General features: G+C 38.5%; 1 protein-coding gene across 1 annotated transcript in view; it reads left to right on the forward strand.

The window, feature by feature from the left end:
- Window positions 1-17908, forward strand: part of LOC146798081 (cytochrome P450 2A13-like) — a 989478-nt gene that overhangs the window by 192446 nt on the left and 779124 nt on the right. The window lies entirely within an intron of this gene.

Raw genomic sequence — 17908 nt, forward strand, 5'->3', positions numbered from 1 at the left:
CATGTTATATATTATGGAGTATGTCTTCATTATAAGTTAATGTGTACTGGTATCACCCAGGAATACTGTTTTCTACCTAGAATCATACCATGAGACAGTGAGCACACAGGAAATGTAAAAGAGATTTGATTTGGGTTGGTCTTGCTCTAATACTCTTGCACTCGCAGGAAAGGGGCAGCTTTTTTTTGTAACACATGGTGATGGCCTCAAGGAGCTGTTAGGACATGTGCTCCTTTCTGCCTGTCTAAACTAGAAGGAACATGTGTCAGGCTGTTACAGTAATGATCACTTGCTCTACCCCAGTAGTAAATGTGCTTTCAAATTGCCAAAGGAAATATCACTTTCTGCCTAGAATCAGACCATGAGTCTGTGTGCACACAGGAATTGTTGTCAGCGTTTTAATTTGTGTTGCTGTTGTTCTGTAAAACTTGCACATTCAGGAAAGGCCCAGCTTGTTTTCTTCCAATGTGTTGGTTAGCACTCAGCAGAAATCAGTATCTCAAAAATGTGAGGCAAATGCAAACACATTTGAAAATAGCATGGTAGATTTTTCATCAATTCTTGCAATGGCTGAGGTGGTTCCTACATGTTGAGAACTCCAATTAACCCTTACCACACATGTACTCTTACACACATGTCTGTACTCTTCATGCAGTTGTGGGACTCTCCATGCAGATCTCTCTTGCAGCTGACAATACACAGTCTCCAGAAACACACTCTTTGCACACACGCAGCAGCTTCTGCTACACTCCCATGCGTAATAGTCAGCTCTGTGTGGTGTTTCAGAAAGCAGTGTGTAACGCAAACAGATTCAACGTCACCAAGGCTCATTTCCTTTGCTCTAGTCTAATCACTCACCCTCTAACACATGGTCATGGTCTCAAGGAGCTGTTAGGACATGTGCTCCTTTCTGCCTGTATAAAGTAGAAGGAACATGTGTCAGGCTGTTACAGAAATTATCACTTGCTCTACCCCAGTAGTAAATGTGCTTTCAAATTGCCAAAGGAAATATTGCTTTCTGCCTAGAATCAGACCATGAGTCTGTGTGCACACAGGAATTGTTGTCAGCGTTTTAATTTGTGTTGCTGTTGTTCTGTAAAACTTGCACATTCAGGAAAGGCCCAGCTTGTTTTCTTCCAATGTGTTGGTTAGCACTCAGCAGAAATCAGTATCACAAAAATGTGAGGCAAATGCAAACACATTTGAAAATAGCATGGTAGATTTTTCATCAATTCTTGCCATGGCTGAGGTGGTTTCTACATGTTGAAAACTCCAATTAACCCTTACCACACATGTACTCTTACACACATGTCTGTACTCTTCATGCAGTTGTGGGAGTCTCCATGCAGATCTCTCTTGCAGCTGACAATACGCAGTCTCCAGAAACACACTTTTTGCACACACGCAGCAGCTTCTCCTACAGTCCCATGCGTAATAGTCAGCTTTGTGTGGGGTTTAGATAGCCGTGTGTAACGCAAACAGATTCAACGTCACCAAGGCTCATTTCCTTTGCTCTAGTCTAATCACTCACCCTCTAACACATGGTCATGGTCTCAAGGAGCTGTTATGACATGTGCTCCTTTCTGCCTGTCTAAACTAGAAGGAACATGTGTCAGGCTGTTACAGAAATGATCACTTGCTCTACCCCAGTAGTAAATGTGCTTTCAAATTGCCAAAGGAAATATCGCTTTCTGCCTAGAATCAGACCATGAGTCTGTGTGCACACAGGAATTGTTGTCAGCGTTTTAATTTGTGTTGCTGTTGTTCTGTAAAACTTGCACATTCAGGAAAGGCCCAGCTTGTTTTCCTCCAATGTGTTGGTTAGCACTCAGCAGAAATCAGTATCTCAAAAATGTGAGGCAAATGCAAACACATTTGAAAATAGCATGGTAGATTTTTCATCAATTCTTGCAATGGCTGAGGTGGTTCCTACATGTTGAAAACTCCAATTAACCCTTACCACACATGTACTCTTACACACATGTCTGTACTCTTCATGCAGTTGTGGGAGTCTCCATGCAGATCTCTCTTGCAGCTGACAATACACAGTCTCCAGAAACGCACTCTTTGCACACACGCAGCAGCTTCTCCTACACTCCCATGCGTAATAGTCAGCTCTGTGTGGTGTTTCAGAAAGCAGTGTGTACCGCAAACAGATTCAACGTCACCAAGGTTCATTTCCTTTGCTCTATTCTAATCACTCACCCTCTAACACATGGTCATGGTCTCAAGGAGCTGTTAGGACATGTGCTCCTTTCTGCCTGTCTAAACTAGAAGGAACATGTGTCAGGCTGTTACAGTAATGATCACTTGCTCTACCCCAGTAGTAAATATGCTTTCAAATTGCCAAAGGAAATATCGCTTTCTGCCTAGAATCAGACCATGAGTCTGTGTGCACACAGGAATTGTTGTCAGCGTTTTAATTTGTGTTGCTGTTGTTCTGTAAAACTTGCACATTCAGGAAAGGCCCATCTTGTTTTCTTCCAATGTGTTGGTTAGCACTCAGCAGAAATCAGTATCTCAAAAATGTGAGGCAAATGCAAACACATTTGAAAATAGCCTGGTAGATTTTTCATCAATTCTTCCAATGGCTGAGTTGGTTCCTACATGTTGAAAACTCCAATTAACCCTCACCACACATGTACTCTTACACACATGTCTGTACTCTTCATGCAGTTGTGGGAGTCTCCATGCAGATCTCTCTTGCAGCTGACAATACACAGTCTCCAGAAACACACTCTTTGCACACGCAGCAGCTTCTGCTACACTCCCATGCGTAATAGTCAGCTCTGTGTGGTGTTTCAGATAGCAGTGTGTAATGCAAACAGATTTAACGTCACCAAGGCTGATTTCCTTTGCTCTAGTCTAATCACTCATCCTCTAACACATGGTCATGGTCTCAAGGAGCTGTTAGGTCATGTGCTCCTTTCTGCCTGTCTAAACTAGAAGGAACATGTGTCAGGCTGTTACAGTAATTATCACTTGCTCTACCCCAGTAGTAAATGTGCTTTCAAATTGCCAAAGGAAATATCGCTTTCTGCCTAGAATCAGACCATGAGTCTGTGTGCACACAGGAATTGTTGTCAGCGTTTTAATTTGTGTTGCTGTTGTTCTGTAAAACTTGCACATTCAGGAAAGGCCCTGCAAATTTTCTAAAAATGTGTTGGTTAGCACTCAGCAGAAATCAGTATCACAAAAATGTGAGGCAAATGCAAACACATTTGAAAATAGCATGGTAGATTTTTCATCAATTCTTGCAATGGCTGAGGTGGTTTCTACATGTTGAAAACTCCAATTAACCCTTACCACACATGTACTCTTACACACATGTCTGTACTCTTCATGCAGTTGTGGGAGTCTCCATGCAGATCTCTCTTGCAGCTGAAAATACACAGTCTCCAGAAAAACACTCTTTGCACACACACAGCAGCTTCTGCTACACTCTCATGCGTAATAGTCAGCTCTGTGTGGTGTTTCAGATAGCAGTGTGTTACGCAAACAGATTCAACATCACCAAGGCTCATTTCCTTTGCTCTACTCTAATTACTCACCCTCTTACACATGGTCATGGTCTCAAGGAGCAGTTAGGACATGTGCTCCTTTCTGCCTGTCTAAACTAGAAGGAACATGTGTCAGGCTGTTACAGTAATTATCACTTGTTCCTCAACAGAAGTAAATGTGCATTCAAATTGCCAACTAAATATCTTTTTCTGCCTAGAATCACACCATGAGTCTGTGTGCACACAGGAATTGTTGTCAGAGATTTAATTCATGTTTCTTCTATTTTGTAAGAGTTTGACTCGTAGGAAAGGATCAGCTCATGTGATAGGATTTGAAAAGTTTTTAAAAAAAATTGTAATGAATTTAAATTACATAAAGTTATTTTTTTTTTGTTTTTTGCAGGTATTGCTGAGCAACATTGAAAAAATATAAAGATGCCTATAAAGTCAAGAAAAAGAAAAGAAAAGAAACAACAACTATATCTGAAGACGACTGATAAAAAATAAAATAGGAGGCGAAGCATGTGTTGGAAAACAGAAAAAGTCTTCTGGTAAGCAAACTAAAGAATTTTTAAAAAATATCTTTCAAAAAAAAAAAATGATCGAAAGATACATTCAAACAGTGTTTCAAGTACAAAACAACAACAGAGTCGACAGCAAAAACAAAATGCTATTGCTAATATAGACTCAGAAGTTAGGAAGAGTGACTTAACACGGAAAATAGATTTTAAAAACATTCGTCGAAAAATGTTTCAGAGAAGAGTGATGTTAAATTTGCTGAAGGATATGAAAAAATATAAGAAAAAAACGAAATTTTATAAGAAAAAGAAATTAATTGAAAGTATTGCTACCAAGGCATTAGAAATAAAAAAAAAACTATTCATTTTAATTTTGAACAGGGTGCGTAGATTAGATAAATTAGTGAATGCAATGAAGTCACAAAGCAAAAGGAAAAGAGAAGTCAAAAAAAAAACTTTTGTAAAGTGTTCTTAGGAGAATGGAAGCATAGTTCAAGTACTGAACCATTTTTTATTGAAGAGAGTTATCTTCAAAGTAATAGTTTGTTGCATGCAGTTGACACCAATGGTAGAGCTTATGAAGTTAAGGATGGTTGTGTAATGGAAAAGGAGAAAATGGTTCCAAGAAATGAGGAACAAGTGATGGCTGATGAGGTTATGGGAAGATGTCCTAAAGCCCCAATGTACACTTGGAATTGTAGTAGTATTTGTACTGTGCGTCAGGAATCTATTGATAAATTACGTGACTTTCTAAGAGAATATAGTAAAAAGAGTGTTAAACAGAAAATGAAGGTGCTTCAAAGACTAGATCCATGCAGAGTGAGAGAGAATACTGGTTTGCAAGGACATTCTCTGGCTTGTCTATCTAGGAAAGTGTGTCAAAGTGTTTTTCACCATTTTAGGATGCTGGCTGTTCATCATACATAAATGAGAAAGTTTGTGAGAACATTGTATTTTGCTAAAAGTCCAGCACTAAAGTTAAATGAGTTGAATAATGCTCTGTTCCGTGGATCTGTATCAGATGTAGTGAAGGTTACTGATGAGATTCAGTTTTGTTACTTTGGTCCAGAGCAAGAAAGTGTAGAAAATGACACAGTGATTGATGAAAATGTGGAAGAGAATGTAGAACTCACTGTTAGTAAAAATTTTGAGGATGAAATGTCAAAATTTACCATCATCTCTAATGAAAGACCAAATATTACTTGTATTTGTTGCCGGAGAAGCCATTACAAAAATCAAACAAGGAATGTTGATCTGTATAAAAAAGTGAAAATGAACATAATTATAAGTGGAAAGATTTTGCAACATATATATTTCTGGAAAATTGTTTTGATTTGGGTGAACATCAGCGTATTTGTAAATACTGTTATAACAAGTTAGAAGAAAATAGAATGCCAGCTAGAGCTGTACATAATAATTTAGAATTGATTGATATTCCTCCAGAACTTTCTGATTTTAATACGTATGACTCTGTACTCATTCAATGTGTCCATCCATTTCAGACCATAGTGCGTATGGAGCCGAAAAATGGTAAATTACCTCCTTCGGATTTACAAAGAGGTTTAAAAGGAAGAGTTGTCTATTTGCCATTGGATTTGAAAAAAAATGTGGAAACAATTGATGCAGATACTTTGGAAACTGAACCATTAGTTATTCTGGTTAATGGTGTACCTACAAAGAATAAGAAAATTTGGCAGGAGCTGGTGGATGTACAAAAAGTACAAAGAGCAAATTTGTATTTGAAAAAAAATAATAAATGGTATGAAGCCATTTATATGGATGAAGATGAAGAAGAAATACTAGAAGACACAGGAATACCAACTGGGCAACTTGAAAAAGTGGATAAGTCAAAAGAAGAAGAAATTTATGAACATTTCAGCAGACATCCTCTACATTCTAAAGAAGTTATGGGAAACGCTATTGATCTGTTTCAGATGAAGAAAGCACAAGGAACTCCCATGAGTGTATGGGAGGAGAGCTTGGAAGCTCGTTGTTTTCCCCAGCTGTTTCCTACAGGAGAAGGAGGACGATATGATGAACGTCCAGTACAGATTCCTGCTTCTGAGTATCGGACTACAAGACTATATGCAGAAGATCCGAGATTTCGTCAAAGTATTCCCTATTTGTTCCATCTTTTATTTGAAAGTGACTTGTCAGCACTATCTTATGCAGTAAATCACATTTTGAAAACTGGAGTACATCTACGTAATGTGACTGCAAGGGATTTTATGAACAAAGTGCAACAGCGAGATGATCATTTGGAATCTCAATTAATCAATTTGATGGCTTGTCAGCGTGGGACGAATGAATATTGGTACCGACGCCATGGAGAATTGAAATGTATGTTACGGAATTTAGGAACTCCTACATGGTTCCTTAATAGGCCTGGGCGGTAAATTCCGTTCTGTTCGCGGAATTTGCGGAATTTGGGTAATTTTGCGTTCTGCGGAGAACGCGAAATTGCCCAAAATTCCGCTTTCAACGACTTCGCGAAATTTTTGCTTGTTCGTGTTCTCAAAATGCGTGTTCACGAGATATTTCTCCTCGAGCACGCAAACAGCGATTGTGAACAGGAAAAAAGCATCGCGAACAAGCAATTCCGGGTGTTCGCGGAATTTCTGCGTGTTCGCGGAGATTTTTTACCGTTTCGCGGAGATTTGCGTAACGCGATTACGCAAATTCTGCCCACCCCTATTCCTTACCCTAAGCTGTGCTGAGTACGCTTGGGATGATCTTCTGGATTTTCTTCGAGAGGCAAATTCAAATATTGAAAACATCCAATACAAGACAGCAGGAGAATTGTGCTCATTGGATCCGGTTAATGTTTGCAGATATTTCAATCATAGATTTGAGGCTATGATGTCCTTCAGCTGCAATAAAAAAAATCCACCTCTTGGAGAAGTTGTGGATTTCTTTTGGAGAAAAGAGTACCAAGCCAGAGGTGCTCCTCATATTCATATGCTGTTGTGGATCAAGGATGCTCCAAAATTTGAAACAGATTCTGATGATGCAGTTTTAAGTTTCATCGAAGGATATGCAACATGTGCTATACCTAAAAGCACAGAAGAGAAAAATTTAAAAGAGCAAGTTTTACGTTTCCAAAGTCATCGTGTGGAAAATACTGTCGACGAAAGTACAAGAGTAAAGATAAATTCTACACAAAATGTCGATTTGGATTTCCACGACCTGTTCTTTCAAAAGGAAGAGTAAACAGTTTTATGTCAGCTGTGCGACATACTATTACAAGAAAATCGCCTAAAAATACCTACAATCTAAGAAGAAAAGAAGAGTCAAAATATATAAATGACTACAACCCAGTCATTTTATCCATGTGGAATGCTAACATGGATATACAGTATGTGGCTGACAATTCTATTGCTGTTGCTCGCTATGTCACATCTTACATCACTAAATCTGAGAAAACGGAATTGAAGGAAATGTGGGAAGAGATTTCTCACGAGAAGACTGTCAGTAAGAAGCTATACAGTTTCAGTTTAAAGATGTTATCGCATCGAGAAATTGGATCCTACGAATGCTCAGATAGGTTATCATCTGCAAGTCTGTACTCCAAATCCAGAAGGATAATTTGGGCAAGTTTAGGTCTTGCAGGAATGCGAAATCGGGTACTGAAATCTATTCGAGAAATTGAGTATTTAGCAGAGTTCGAACCAGAAAGTACAGACATTTTAAGAACAAACATGTTGGACACATGTTACCCACAAAGAAGTCATCACCTTGAGAACATGTGTCTCTATGAAGTGCTGCAGAACTTTATTTTTAAACGGAATGTCACAGAAGATATCAACAATGGAAAATATAAAGTCATTGGTGAGGAAGGATGTTTGGTGAAGCAAACAAAAGGAAGTTTGATAAATCACCGGAAGCTGAGTTGCGACACTCCTGATAAAAAGGAATTTTACTACTTGGCACTTTTGCAGCTGTTTAAACCATGGCGTTCAGAGGACGAACTACTTGGAGAATTTCAGAGCTATGAAGATTCCTTCAATGCTAGCAAAGACAGCGTCGAATGCAGTACTTTCACAACTTATGTTCAAATGTTAAATGAAGAAATTGAACAAGAAGCAACAATTGCAGCTGAAGTAGCTAGAGACAGTTCTCAAGACAGTCAAAGTTCTGGGACATTCAGTCAAGATCCTCTAGGACAACCGATCATTGAAAATGAAGCAGCAATATCTATGAACGAAGTGGAAACAGCTATGAATCAAGCTCAGGAAGATTTAGTAGATTTAACATATTTGGAGGAGCAACTGAATGAAGAACAAAAACAAATTTATGAAGAAGTCAGAGAAAAAATTGATCACGGATTACTACATGAAAATAAAGAGTGCTCATGCACATCTTTTGAACCAATGAGAAAGTATGTTAGTGGACAAGCAGGAACTGGAAAAAGTTTCTTAATTAATGTAATTAGAAGCTACCTACAGAAGAAAATGGATTCCATTTTGTCTTGTGTTGTTACTGCTCCAACTGGGTTAGTATAGTTACCTTACATCATTTGCTAATGTTACCAGTAGAGCATGAGAACAAAATACAGTACCACAAACTAGCAGGAGAAGCATGCTTGGAAGTTTCAAGAGTATTGAAGAAAATGAAAGTACTCATTATTGATGAGGTTAGCATGGTATCAAACTTAATGCTTGCCTTTGTGCATTTAAGAATGCAGCAAATTCTGAAGACAGACTTTGACGTCCTATTTGGAGGAAAACACGTCATAGTTTTTGGAGATCTTTTGCAACTTACTCCAGTCAAAGGACAACCGGTATTCCATACACTTACACATGAAGACACAAAAAAGTCATTAGGAAGTATAGGCAATGTAAATATTTGGACATATTTTGAGTATAAGGAACTCATTACCAATATGAGGCAAGCCAATGATGAGGACTATGCAAGTATTCTGAAAGATATAAGAATTGGACTACTCACAGAACATGGCAGAAAAGCATTACAGAGTCGATTGCTGAGTAATTTGTTTCCAACAGAAGAAATAGTTCCAGAGAAAATATACAAGGAAATTGCAGAAAAAAATACTGTAATCTGCTTAATGCCAACACTACATGAATGCTCTGTATTCAATCAAGAACTTTTGAAATTGGAAAATGAAGAGATCATAAAACTGGAAGCTGTGGATAAAATAGAACATGAACGAATAACTGTTATATTGACAGGCAAATTGGGTACTAATTTGGATTCTCTGGAGAAAAACATTTAAAAAACAGCAGGTTTGGAAAAGAATCTTTATGTGTGTATGAACTGTAGAGTAATTTTAAGACGGAATTTGGATGTAGAGAAAGGTTTAGTGAATGGAGCTATGGGAAGAGTTGTGGGTTTTATTAATTACCAGAAAAAAGTTGGAATTGAATGTTTAAAAATAAAATTTGATCAGATACAAGAGGTTAAAGACATTTGTCGTTGTTCAGTTCGTTTCTTGCTTGTGAAAGACTTATATGTGCGTAGGAAGCAGTTTCCGTTTTCTCTAGCATATGCTGTAACTATTCACAAATTTCAAGGATTAACTGTTGATAGTGCTTTTGTAAACATTGGATCTACTGTGTTTAAAGAAGGTATGGCATATGTTGCTTTGTCACGCGTGAAAAAATTATCTGGTTTATTCATGACAGACTTTGATGATTCAAAAGTAAGTGCTGATGCAAACTGTGTAAAGGAGTATAATAGATTAAGAAGAAGCTATGCTCCTCATTTAGGTCAGTATCCTGTGTTTGAAAAACGTGTTGTTTGTCGGAAAAGGAGATTTGAGAATATCTGTAATGAGGGTGTACAGAAGAGAAAACAAAAAGATAGTGATGTGACTGCAAGCAAAAAGAAAAAGGACAGTGTGGAAGAGGTTGTTGGTTGTCATTTTGAAAATAGCTCTAGTGTCAACTGCTACGCAAATGTAGTGCTGAATGTTGTATTTTATCTAGATTTTTTGCAAGAGCAGATAAAACTAAATCACGAAAAAAGATTCTGTTCTTTGCTGAGTCTCCTCTATGAGAAGCTGAGTAATGATAAAACTAAAATAGAAAGTGCTTCTGATGTTAGAAATCTTTTAGATGTATGTTCTGGACGTACACAGTTTACACAAAATGCCCAGCAAGATGCACAGGAATTCTTGATGTATATCATGATGGTACTGGAAGATGAAGGGGTAGAAGTAGAAAATTTATTTGGTGTCTCTTATAAATGGGAACATTGTTGTGATAACTGTATGAACACAAGCAGTAGTAATGTTGATTCTGAAAGGTTCATATATTTACCATTACCAGAGAGTAAAACAGTGACTTTTAGTAAATTAGTTAAAGATGCTAATCACAACATGGAATGTTCTCAATGTAAATCAGACATATTGTCAACGTTATTTTTAAAGAAATATGGACAGTATGTAATTTTAATGATGCAACGTTGTAGAGCTGATGGTTCAAAATTGGACACTTTAATAAAGAAAAACTTTTGTTGCAGTTGCAATAATTTTTCATGATGGACCTTCTATAACTTCTGGTCATTACACAGTTTATCTTAAATGTGAAAAAGGATGGACACTCTGTAATGATTCTCAATTGATTTTCAAGCAATGTTTGCCTTATATTTTACCCAATTGTTACCTAATTTTTCTGAAACCAAAATTTTAAATACTAACATCATCATTGGAAGAAAGCATTATTAAAATTTAAAAGGATTTAAATTGGGTATTTCGCTCAAAAGAGATTTTAAACTTACCATTTGGCCGTAAGGAAAGGTAAAACAAACAATTGTGGACTTCTTTGACAGATATTATTTTGGAAAATGTTCTTTTGTAACAAGGTTTACAGACGTTATTTTTTGGAAATTGTTATTCTTCTTAAAAGGTATTTTTAACATTTCTATCAAGGTATGTTTTAGTGAGGATACATTTGGGGCTTTTTTAAACAATCTTTCAGATTGTTTTTTTTTTTGCCCGCTGTTAAATGATGAATACAATTGATTTCACTATTTTCAGTGAAAATCAAAACATTCTGAAAACAGCAAAAAAAGGGCAAAAAATTGCTTTGCTAAATATGAAAAAACATGTACTGTTTAATAAAGTGTATTGTTGAATATTAATTCTTTTTTTCAGAACTAGAAAGAAAATGTAGAAGATGTTATTCAGTTATCTTTGCAATAAATAAAAACATTTAATGCTAAATTATTTATTTTGATGGTCAGGTAAGTTTAACATATCTGTATGTGTCACTGGTTTCGTTTCATGCTTCTTTTTCTTCACCTCTCCTTACTCTACTTTTCTCATTTCTCTTCTCACTCTCTCTTCCTGCTTTACTACTCTTTTGTAACTTCCTCACTCCTTCTATACTACTCCCCTACCTTTACTACCTCCATCACTAATTTTTCATCCATGTTTCTTTTTCTGTATCCATATGTCTTAGTCTTTTTAACTGTCTTACTCCTTGTCAGTTGTTTGCTCTCTGTGTCTGTATCTGTCACTCGTGGTTTGTCTGTTTTACCCTTAATTTCCTTAACATCTCTGGGGCACATTTACAAGCCACCTGTGCCACCACTACGTCAATTTTCTTGACGAACTAGTTGCGCAGGGTGCTTTTCCATATTTACAAGGAGAGGATAAGCCTCTTTGTGTGTCTTTTCCTCTCCTTGTAAATACAGGCAATTCTAATGCAGCACTAAAATGAGCTATTATCTTTTTTGGGTACCTATACATAAATACTGATGCAGAGTTTAAAGTTTAATAGGAAGACTCTCTTCCCTTCATCTGTGAAATGTACACCATCTCTTTTTTAATTACTTTGCCATTCCCCTCTCTTTTTCAGGGAGTCCCTGAAGGTTTACTAAAGGTGAAATTATTATTTTTTTTTTTTTTAAACCCATTGGGTGCACGCTGGGTGCGCGCACTCTAGCACTCTAAAAAAAAAAAAAGAAATAGATTCTAAAAAACAAGTTTTTGTGTTTTGATTTTAGGTGGCTCTAAAAAAAGCCCTTGAGTTAATGTAGGGACAGAGGAAGAGAAAAACGAAAAAAAAAAATAAGAAAATTATGGCCTTTCGCAAAGATGCTCCTCAAATTTTCTTTGAATGAGATCAATACTGCTCTCACCCAAAGAAATAAGAGAACCACAATCCATGCAGTGTGTACTCATCCTCCCAAAACAAGGACGAATATCCAAAGGTGTGGAAGAAGGTGAAGGCACCACTGCAGAAGAAGTGCTCGCCTGAGCTGCCGAAGATGTGCTCGGCTGAGCTGCTGCAGATGTCGTCGGCTGAGCAGGTGGAGGGTTTGCTCCAGAAGCTCGACGAAAAGTCACTGGATGCATTGCCTCAACGTGCCTCGTCATAGTATGAATGCTAAAAGAATACTTCTTGTTAGGATTCCCACGTGACAAGACGCGCTGACACAGTTTGCAGGTGACCTTTGGTGCATTCACCTTCTTTTGTCCCTCTGGAAAAGTGAAAAACTGCCATATGAAGGAGTCCTTCTGCTTCCTCTGCCTCTGTCTCTCAAGAGTGTCCTGTTCACTCTCAGAAGATGGCTGCTGCTCTGCCATTGTATCTCAACACGCAGATTAGCTCCTTCTCCTAGGGAATCAGAACTAACAATGAGGGAGGTGGGTGTGGTTTTGGAAGAATCTGGAACTGAAAGTACTTTGAACCAATGAAAAGTGATGTTTCTGGATCACATGACTTGCCATGAAGGGATTGGGTGTGGTGTTGAAACAATATGAAACTGAAAGTAATGAAAACCAATTAAAAGTGTTGTTTCATTCATCACATACCCCGAGGTGCGCGCACCGAGCAAGCTCCCAGCGCGCACGGTGCAATTACGCATGCGCAAACGCGTATGCGTGCATGAGCTTACGTACTATGCGCGTACATAACGCGCATACGCAGCACGCGCGTATGCGTAAACGTCAGCGCGCGTACTCTACACGTATACGGAAGTGTACCACGTGGAGTACGTACGACGCACGTAAGCATGCGTACGTACGCATGCGTACTAGGTGCGCGCTCCGAGCGCGCAGTAAAACGTATGTATGCGTACGTAAATAACGTACGCCGGAATTCATAAAAAATGTACGCAAACGTACTAGAATTTATATTAAAAAAAAAAGTGGACATAACTTAATAGAAGATATTAACTATGCTGTTCAACTTTATCATAATTAAAACTTTTAAAAAAATGAGCCACACCAAATTAAAGGATACAGATAATATATAAATGTATACGTAGGGAAATTTTTGAAAAAGAAATAATTAATAAATATAATTAAAAAATACAAAAATTAGCATTTAAAAAACCTTGCAAATTCACTGAAAAAACCATAGGTTTCACACACGTTATAGTTAGGAATTAGCATTTAAAAAACCTTGCAAATTCACTGAAAAAAACAGAGGTTTCACACACGTTATAGTTAGCTGGACATTTTACTCGTAAAAAACTAATGAAATTCCCCCGTTATAGTTAGTTCAGCTAACTATAACTCGCGCGCCCGCAATCCACTGCTGATGACGTCACATATTACATCACTCATGACATGGTCAGTGACATCACTGATGACATCACTGATGACATCTCAAATGACATCACTGATGACATCACTGATGACATCATCCTTGTGATAGAGTAGCACATCTTCTCACACTCTAATATAACCTTTGATACACCGACTAAAAATTTAAGAGTTCCATTCTCAAAACCATACATACTCCAATACCAATAACTACATACCCAATTATTAACTCTTAGGTCTACATAAACCTCCACTCATTCACCTGTACAGTCACTCATACTTACAGTCACTCCATACAAAACTATCATATGCATTTATACACCTATATAGACACTCACACACCACCAATCATCCATAGAGGTACTCTCACACCTAGTCAGTCATGCAAATAATCACACTCCAATTTACTCACCTAGGCAGGGAAACACACTCAAGTTCACTTACTCATAAAAATAGTATCACATTCTTACGCTCTTATAGAATCATTGATACAAGCACACACTCATCCATACAGTCACTCTCACAATCACACACTCTCACATCTACCCACTTATATACTCTTACACACATATATACTGCCTTTCACATATGTAGTTAGTCACAAATGTACCAGTGACATATACATTCAATCCCTAACACACCCATACATTCACTCACTCAACCATACAGTCCATCACAGATGCAGTCTTAAAACCATGCACCAATAGAATCACCCACTCACACATCTATGCATAGAGTGACACACACCCTACCCACACAAACACTCATAAAAACATACAGATACTTAGACAACCAATCAATTACCCATATAGAGACTCATATAGCTGTTCTCAAAACCATGCAGCCACTTATACACCAACATACAGACACATACACACATTTACACATTTTACTCACTAGTCTGCAGTAAGATACATTTAATGACTAACTTAAAGAATCATGTTATGCACCACAGAAAATCATCCATTTACACACTTGTACACCCACTCATTCTTAAACAGGCCTTTTCCTATATATATTAAACATATTTACATTTTTCAAAAACACATACTCACTGGATAATGTCATCAGTGATGTCATCAGTGATGTTATTTGAGATGTCATCAGTGATGTCATCAGTGATGTCACTGACCATGTCATGAGTGATGTAATATGTGACGTCATCAGCAGTGGATTGCGGGCGCGCGAGTTATAGTTAGCTGAACTAACTATAACGGGGGAATTTCATTGGTTTTTTACGAGTAAAATGTCCAGCTAACTATAACGTGTGTGAAACCTCTGGTTTTTTCAGTGAATATATATATATATATATATATTCACTGAAAAAAACATAGGTTTCAGGCCTGATATAGTTAGGAATTAGTATTTAAAAAACCTTAGAAATTCACTGAAAAAACAATAGGTTTTAGGGGTGTTATAGTTAGCTGGACATTTCACTCGAACAAAACCATTGAAATTCCTCTGATATAGTTAGTTGAACTAACTACATCTTGCGCGCCTGCAATCCACTGCTGATGATGTCACATATTACATCATTCATGACATGGTCAGTGACATCACTGATGACCTCTTAAATGACCACTAAATCGGAATTCGTAGTTCGGCTGATTTTAGAGGAATATTTGTACGTTTCAAAAATGGACACTTAGAAACTTTTCTGGTGAAAAGCACACAATGGATTCCTACGGAAGGAAATACAAGTTACTGGTAAGTATGCTTAGAATTACATATAACACAAAAGGGTAGTAGTGTTCCAAAACAATTGGAAAAACCGCACCTCATAAGTAGCAACGATGTAATTATAAAACAGTTATTGGCGTATTCGGTATATAAATGCTATAAGTATAGCGGGGTGCTGAGGAAGCTGTAGTCTCTCACTACCCAGGAGTGCCGGTGGTAAGCTGCGTCTTCTTGTGGGAGCGTTATCAAGCGCACTGGGATACTTAAGGATCTAATTTGATTTCCATGGAGCGATTGATTGACCCATTTACTTTTGGGGGTGTTTGGTGATCTATTTTGGTCAACATGGACAACAATCTATTCCGCTTTGTATTGTACTAGAATTGATGACATCTTTATACAGCCTCTTTGTGAAATTTTTGAAGCTATCTTAACTTGGACGTCGCCATTCAATCTAGTATTTGGCTTGTTAGCCTTGAGAAAGTCACAGTACGCATATGTACAGATGAAAGACGTGTTGGCTGTTAAAAAGAATACGTTTTGTGAAGATTTGAACTCCATTTGAATTATTTTATGGAAATTTTGGAACACTCTGGATTTTTCAAAGGACACTGAGTATACCATTACTCCGACTATTGGTTTCATAACATCAGTTTGATATACAACAGTTTATAACTTCATCATGGGTGTGCGTCAATAGCTGTTTTCTTCATTTATGCTTAGAATTACTTTTCAGAGTCAGTGCAGCTCTAAAGGATGCAGCACTGGGTTCTCTCCTGATAACAGGTGAGTAAATCGGAAGTCGTAGTTCGGCTGATTTTAGAGGAATATTTGTACAATGGTGAAGGAAGGGGGCGGGTCCTGAGGTGACATGTGCAAACACGCCCTGTGGCGCGTTTTAAGTTGGGGAATTAATTCCTCTTCAATCCTGCAGTCCCCTGGGGGCCAACTAGCCCACCAGATACCTCCAGTATGCGCCAGGGAGCTGCATTGTAGAGAGGTGTTCAGAGGCCACGCCCCTTTTTACAACACTCTGCAGCCCCCTTCATTTTCTATTTTTGGGCCATGGGCACCCCATCCCTCAGGGTCTGCCCCCAATTTTTATTTATAAAAAAAAAAAATTGGGAAGGGGGCTGCATGGCCCCCCTCCCGAGGCCATAATTTGCCCCGGGGACCCCATCCCCCAGGGCATGGGCCTTTTTAAAAAAAAAATGTATGGAGGGGCCCCTTTAAGGTAGGCCTGGGCCAAAATTCCGTTCCGTTCGCGGAAGTTGCGATATTTTGGCATTCTCGCGTTCCGCGGAAAGCGCGAAAATGTCAAAATTTCCGCATTCCGCAGCTTAGCGATAATTTTTTTCTTGCTCGCGCTGTAAAACAATACATTCTCGCGCGCGCGCGATCGCCTTACCTGAATCCCTGCGTTCTCCGACAAGTTTTCTTGACCCGGTCGCGTTCTCCACGAGATGTTGGATTTTGGTAGCCATTTTGCGCTGTCTCGCGAGAGTTCGCGGCCGCATTCAAGTCATTTTTCACGCGATCACGTCATTTGTCGCGCGATCAGGTATTTCTTCTCGCGATCATGCACCGCGCGAGTATGAGAAGATTGAGATCTCGAACATGTCATTCTACATCGCGAGCCAGAGAATGAGGACGCGGGCACATGAAATCGAACGCGAACAGGAGAAAGAGACCGCGAACACGTCATATCCAACGCGACAGGGACAAAGAAGAGAACGCGATCATATCGTTTTCGACACGCCGGCGGAAGTAATGTGAAGCTGGAGAACTCAACAATGTAAAATTTACAATTTGGAGAGGAATATCGGCTCTAGCAGCATGAAACCATCTGCAAATACTGATTTTGGATGAAAAGAACTCCTTACATTCACATTTGGCTTTCCTTTTTTGTGCAAGGACTCCAGGAGTCATTTTTTTTTTACAAAGTGGAGAGAGGGAGGAAGTGACACAGATTCTCCAACTTCCTGTTCCTGTCCAGCAGGCTCCTCCCAGTGCTTTGTCCATCTCCTGCTCATTCTGCCTTTGGATTTGGAGCTGGAAAGATCTCTCTTTTTGTCTGCTGCATCATTGCAATTGGATTTCAGGATTTTTGGAATAGGATATTTTACAAGTAAGTGGTTGTTGTGTTTGATTGTGGGCATTGCAGTTGTTGTGTAACTACAATTTATTTTTGATAATTAATTATCATCATTCCTTTTTTTTTTTTTTAATTTATTTTAATTTTGTGGGTTGTAGTAGTAGGCCCGAGCTAGCCATGGGCATGGCCTCATGGGTGTGTGTGTGCATGATGAAGCAACTGTTCCTTTTGTTTTTTGAATATATTTCATTTTCAATCACATTTAGGGCATGGATGGCATTGGATTGAGTTGGGGAAGTGTGTTTTTTGGGGTGGCCTTGCTGATGTTGTTGGGCCTGGACATGTGGCTGGTGGCCATTTTGAGGCCTAGGCCTGCAAGCTTGCCTGGCCTTGTCTGCCAGCAGGCCTGCTTTCATCCACTGCTACCAGAGCAGGTAGCCACAGCTTTAGTAATCTACTGTTTTCTGTGTGTTCTGTTGATTTTAGACATCATTTTGGGCATGGATGGCATTGGATTGAGTTGGGGAAGTGTGTTTTTTGGGGTGGCCTTGCTGATGTTGTTGGGCCTGGACATGTGGCTGGTGGCCATTTTGAGGCCTAG

Source organism: Triturus cristatus, chromosome 9 (assembly GCF_964204655.1).
Source record: "Triturus cristatus chromosome 9, aTriCri1.1, whole genome shotgun sequence".
In the NCBI taxonomy this organism is placed as follows: Eukaryota; Metazoa; Chordata; class Amphibia; order Caudata; family Salamandridae; genus Triturus; species Triturus cristatus.